Source organism: Centruroides sculpturatus, unplaced genomic scaffold (assembly GCF_000671375.1).
Source record: "Centruroides sculpturatus isolate CEXI.00-Female unplaced genomic scaffold, Cexi_2.0 scaffold403, whole genome shotgun sequence".
NCBI classification, from domain to species: domain Eukaryota; kingdom Metazoa; phylum Arthropoda; class Arachnida; order Scorpiones; family Buthidae; genus Centruroides; species Centruroides sculpturatus.
Window position 1 is genome coordinate 63,660 of NW_019384751.1, and position 6,243 is coordinate 69,902.

Below are 6,243 nucleotides of genomic sequence, written 5' to 3' on the forward strand. Positions count from 1 at the left end.
GTACCCCTAAGTCTCTGGAACGGAATACATGCACCAGTGAATCTACAACTACACGATTTATATTTTAAAAATAATTAAATTCACTTGGCATTCAAAACTTGCGAATTTTGAAAAAAACAAATTTGCTGATTAAATGCGGACAACTGTTTAACTGAAGTAAAACGGGTTTTCCCATTGCTATGGATGTCTGCCTAGTTCAGTTCAGCCACATTCCGCTACAGTTTGCCTTTATTATCAGTTCGAAACGGGGTGGTTCCATAATACCCGCAGTGTTCCATAATACCACCTTCTCCTCTATATATATATAGATATAGATATAGATATAGATACTTTCCGTCGTCCAGCGCCACGCTACGGAGAGTTTAGGCGAGTAAGTTGAGTTTACTATCGTCTGTACAGTATGTAAATTAGGTACTGTAAGTCTAATACAGCACTAATTTTATACATTTCTTATTCAACGGCCATGAAAATTATTTATATTAATGATGTCTCCAAAGTTCAACGAAGTTTTCGCAGAAAAATAACTTATCAGAAATCGCGCCCGCCGTTTGGTGCGCTGCTCAGCGACGAAAATAAGCTTAAGCAATGGCGACGTCGAACGGTGCACACTCGGTAAGTAATCCTACAATTTTTTATTTATAGCATAGTTTATACGGATTATTCGGAAAAAAAATATACGTGTTTTGGAAATGTTGAGTCGAATTAGTCTAGGAATCGATTAATTTTATAAAAGAAAACCTTTCAAACAGCCGTAGTCCGTAAACTTCTCACGTGTCGGGCTGTGATTGGCAAGGTCTCCTAAATCATCAATTTCATAAAAAACGGAACGTATCTACCGTCTTATACAGGGATCGACTATTGGATATTAGTGGTGTAACTTATATGAACGCGAATGAATCGTACAAGCAAAAAATAAAAAATAAAAAAATAAAGGTCAACAGGTTTCACAGGAACTCCTCGGATGAAAAAGTTACTAGTTCACCCGGCGAGCCGATTCCCGGACTGTCTGGACGATAGACTATCGTAGGCGCGATGCAAATAGAGATTAGGATGTTTCAAATTTTTACAAGATATTATTATTATTTATTGTGAAATTTTGCCGCCCCCTAAAAAAAGCCGCCCCGGCAGGGCCGCCCCTGCCGCCCCCACTACGGTACGCCACTGACTAAAGGACCGACCACAGAGTTTTTCCGTTTTTTTTTCGCGTGCCTAACACCTAAATAGAGGCCTAAATAAAAAGTAATCTCAAAAGACATCCCATTTCCAAACTTCCCTCGTGTTGCATTGCCTTATCCTATTCAACAACGAGGAACAGCAAATAATAATACAAAAATGAATTGACACAACACCAAAATATCTTAGAAATTGAAAGTAAAAATTTTATTAATTTTAGAATAATCAATTCAAAATGCAATTATTTAATAAATTTATTTTCGGGAGATATTAGTAATTAAATTTAATCAAACACATTCAATCGCCGATTCATTCATTATAGAGCCAACGTTGAATTTTTATGAGGAATTTTGCTTTATGTGGATGCCCGTTTTTCTTTCTTAGATGGCATCTCGGCTACAGGAAGTTATTATCTCGACACCACTTCATAATACTGTCGTAGCATTGGTAGGCGTGGTATCGAGTCGCGCCAGTCTTGTAACGAAGCCAAGTCAAGAACTTTTCTTCGTTGCCCTTCATCTTCAAAAATCTCTTGATGATGTGATAGACAAATTGGTAGCCTCCGTCTCTGAATCGTCTTCCATACACGGGTCCAATGCCGGGCAACCTGTAAGCGCGATTGGGACCCAACGGACATCCGAGGAATGTCTTTCTCTTTTTGGTGTTTCTGATGGCCACCGGGTATCCACTTTTTCTTGTCTTTTTGTTTTTATTTCTTGGTTTGGCCATTTCCTATGAAGACGAGCCAACAGAGATGTCTGTTTTTCTAATAATGTAACCGAAAAAATGGTTTATCAAATAATACGTCTATTGTTATTTTCTAACAATATCGTATTAAATTGTATGTTATAAAACGTTATTTAAATGTTAAATGCTATATAAAATGTTATTTATAAACGTACAAAAAGTAGGCATTATAAATATTTAAATTTATTCACTATTAAATCCAACAGAAAACGAATTGACAAACGAAACAAAATATAGATGGTAATTGCATCACTGTTCACCTTTTTTTTTAAAATAAAATATTTATTGCTACATACATTATTATATACATTGTATAAAGCTGTGGTAATACACTGATTGATTACATTCAAAAGTATTGATCCGGCAATTATTTTTATGAAGATGGCTTTTACATAAATCGAGTAAGCGTGTGGTAAGCGTGAGGTTTTAAATCAGTGTTTCTCAACCTCTAACGAATCGTCGCCCCCTTCTACGTAGTAACGCCCCTTCAAGGAAACCGTTACGCAGTATCGCCCCCTTCACTTCAAAATTCCAATGCCGAGGGCCAAGGTTAACGCCAAATTCGTACTGCATTGAACGGACTAGTGACTAGTATAATGTTATTTGTTTAATTATTGTACGATATAACGAATAAAATATCTAATTATTCTTAATATAATGTTTTACTGTATCGCCCACAAAATTGTTTTCGCCCCCAAAATATAAATTGTTACAAATCGCCCCCTCAACATGGAAAAACGCCCACATGGGGGCGATATCGCCCCCCTTGAGAAACACTGTTTTACAGTAAATAGTTACACGGTTTTTTCATCGTATTTGTAGCGGTGCTGCAGCTGACGTGTTGGATTACTTTCGAATCTCTGGCTTCGTTATCGCGACAACCAGATGCCATGCCTCGTCTCGGATAAGAAGCGATTGGCACGGTGTGCACCAACTAGTTGCATCCTTATAGGTCCTATAGGATATCGTTTTAACGTCTGATGTGTTTCTTTTTCGCTTCTTTAATAATACTGCAGTCTTATTCCAGATGTGTTTTATATTTTAACTTTGGCAAGTAAAATGTTCTAACGTTTCTGTCTGATTTACATTGCACGCCTATTTTTTTCACTACATGCGCAGTTCGAACTCTGAACCGAATTTATCTCAAATTTAGCATTCCAACTTTGAAACGTTCAATGTATGAAGGACCACTGTATATGGAAAGAAGTAAGTAAGGCAGCAATGAGCGATTCTTCATTTGACAATTATGTCGTTGATCAGTTTAAAGCTGAAACTAATAAATGGAAAAATATTCTTTATGACATTCTTGATATTATGCTATTTTTGTCGAAGAGATGACTCGCTTTAGTACTTCTAAACCAGTGATTCCCAATTAGTGGTACGCGTATCCCTGGGAGTACGCGAAATTGCATGAAGGGCTTTTTTTTTAACTCTTTCCGCCCTCTGGGCACTAAGAAGGCCTCTTTTTGCACGCCCATTGTGGGTTCGGATGCATGAAGGGGTACGCGCAGCAATCTAAAATCGGTCGATTTAAAATTTAAATGCGTGAGATGAAGCAATAAAAAAAATAATAATAATGGGTGGACCATCAAAAATTCGGCAATTTACAACATGATGTCGAATGCACAAATTCGTTTATTTATAACTAAAAATATTCTCGAAATTTCATCAAAAAATGCATTTGCGACAATACCTAAATGAAATTCTTACGCAAGAAACAAAAACTGTACAATTAACACAATTTGTTTTCGCAAAATTAATTTTGAAAATTTTTGTCGCTGTTGCGAATAACTCCACCGACCACCTTCCAATCTCTGACCACGAGGAATTAATAGACATTTCATGCAACAGCAGACTCAAGAGTTGTTTTGCAGAGCAATCGCTGAATAATTTTTGGGCTGACCTAAAAGACATTTATCATGTCAGTGCATATAATGTCAGCAATAAAATATTTACTACCATTTTGTACCACATACCTCTGTGAGAGCGTATTTTCGGCCATGACAAACATGAAAACTGAACATCGTCACCGACTTCAACTCGAAGATGACTTGAGACTGAAGCTGACCAAAAAGCAACCAGATTTTACAAAGTTGTGCAAAGAAAATCGGGCACATTTGTCGCATTAAAATTAAATAACCCTATGTTATTTTCATTATTATTATAGTATTTTAAAGATAATAAATGTAAAAAAAAAACTTATTATATTTATCACTAGCTGTCTATCACTACCCACAGCTTCGTCCGCATTATATAGAATTTTCTCGTGGGAGTAAGATATTTTCTCACAGTAAAATGTAGCCTATGTCCATCTCTAACATGTAAGCTATCTCCGTGCCAAATTTTATTAAAACCTGTTCAGCGGTTTAGACGTGAAAAGATATCAGACAGACAGAATTACCTTCGAATTTATAATAGGCCTATTAGTATAGATTAAGATTAGATATATGAATAGAGAAGATAACAGTTTTCCAATTAGAAAGCGCTTTCTCAGGGGCGGCCTTATCCATTGCGAGGCTCTGGGCAGCAGATCTTTGCGAGGCCCTAGGCGGCAGATCTTTGCGAGGCCCTTGTCCTTTGTGCAAAGTATGTGAATTGAAATAGTAGGCACTTATTAATATTAATATATACTGTACTATAAATTAAATTTATTTTATTGTTATAACTAATAGCCAAGGATAAAATAAAAAGTTTTAAATATCAACTTTTTTCTACTTGGTTGTTGCGCGAGGCCCCTCCAAGAGCGAGGCCCCGGGCGATTGCCCTGCTCGCCACCCCCTAAGGCCGCCACTGCGCTTTCTTGCAATTTGCGAATTTTCAAAAAAACGAGGGTGACGAAATTGCATAGAAAATATTAGATTTCTTAGTAAATCTCAATCTGAGCTTTGATGACTGTTTCGGTCAAGCATATGGCAATGGCTCCGACATAACAGGAAAATATAGTGGTGTGAGAAACCGGATCTGACGAATTTTGAGAGAAAATTCGTTTTTCGTCTTTCGAAATAAATGTGTTCCAGAAAAAAAAAGAAAAGAATTTTTTTTTCAATTTTATTACCGGAAGATGATCGTATCTCTCTCCCGGGTGTCGTTTTCTTTCCCAGGGAACTCATCGAATTTGTTACTGGGAACTAATAGCACAAATCCACGATTGGTGAAAAAGGATAACGTGGCTTGAAAATATAAAAAGGAGTGACTTAAGAACAAGAAGTCTCCGAGAGTTCGCCGATCTGACTTTTTTTTTTTTTTTCACGTGAGTGCTCGATCGCCGACCGCTTCGTCCGCCTTTCCCTGATCACTCGATCGCCGTTCCGATCCTGTTGCCGTTCCCGAATATGACAAGCCGACGAATTCCCTTCGACGACGAAAAAGAGACAGATGTTACACCTCGTTGCCACCTCTACGATCTTCGATCAACGACACTAGAATCAAGCCGGCGATCAAGTTATTTCATCTCGTGCATACCAGTGGTGTGCCGTGACATTTGATGATAGGGAAGCTGTGTTTCTGTAAGAAGCTGACATCCAGGGGCAATCAGTCAATTGCGCGTCAGTGATGGTCTATGGTCCATTCGTATCGTTTATTCGATAAGCCAGTAAAAATCGTAGACTTCTCTAAATGCATTTTTAATATCACAATTACATTCCGAATCGCTAGCCACGATATAAGAGCTACAATTAAAAATAAAATAATAAAAACTTACTTGGTGAAATAAAATGTGTGATGGATGTAACAGTACATACCTGGTACAAAATATTCTTCAATTGTATGAACATACTTTTAAAGAAAATTATAATTAAATATAGCTTTGTAAAGAAACGTACATAAAAATAAGAAAATCTTAATTTAAAAAGAAATTTTTTACTTTTTAAATCTTAAAACAATGCACTTAGTCAAATAGCTCCCTACGAGTGGCTAATGGATGGAATCGAAGACAGTTGCAGAGTGTGCATACACGCGGACTGCCAAATCCCAGGGTACCGATACCGGTCAATGTCAAATGCCTCTTTTGTCACATCACTAGTATACCTCAAAGGACGCGACAGGGCTGTTGTAGATTTTAAACGTTTCTCACCATAGCTGTAAAAATTTAAATATGTTAAACTTAATAGTCATTCGTTTTTTAACTAATTCTTTTTAGGACCAAGTGTCCTCAGAAATTTCCAAAATTTACAACTTTTCGGTCACTCTCATTGAACTGGAAAAATTTCTGTCTTTATTACATTAATAATACGAAGAAATCAGTCTCCACTGTACTCAGCTAGAGATAGTTCGGTTAAGTTTTTGTTTAAGTAAAATTTCGGCTCTTTCATCAGGGTTTTGTTT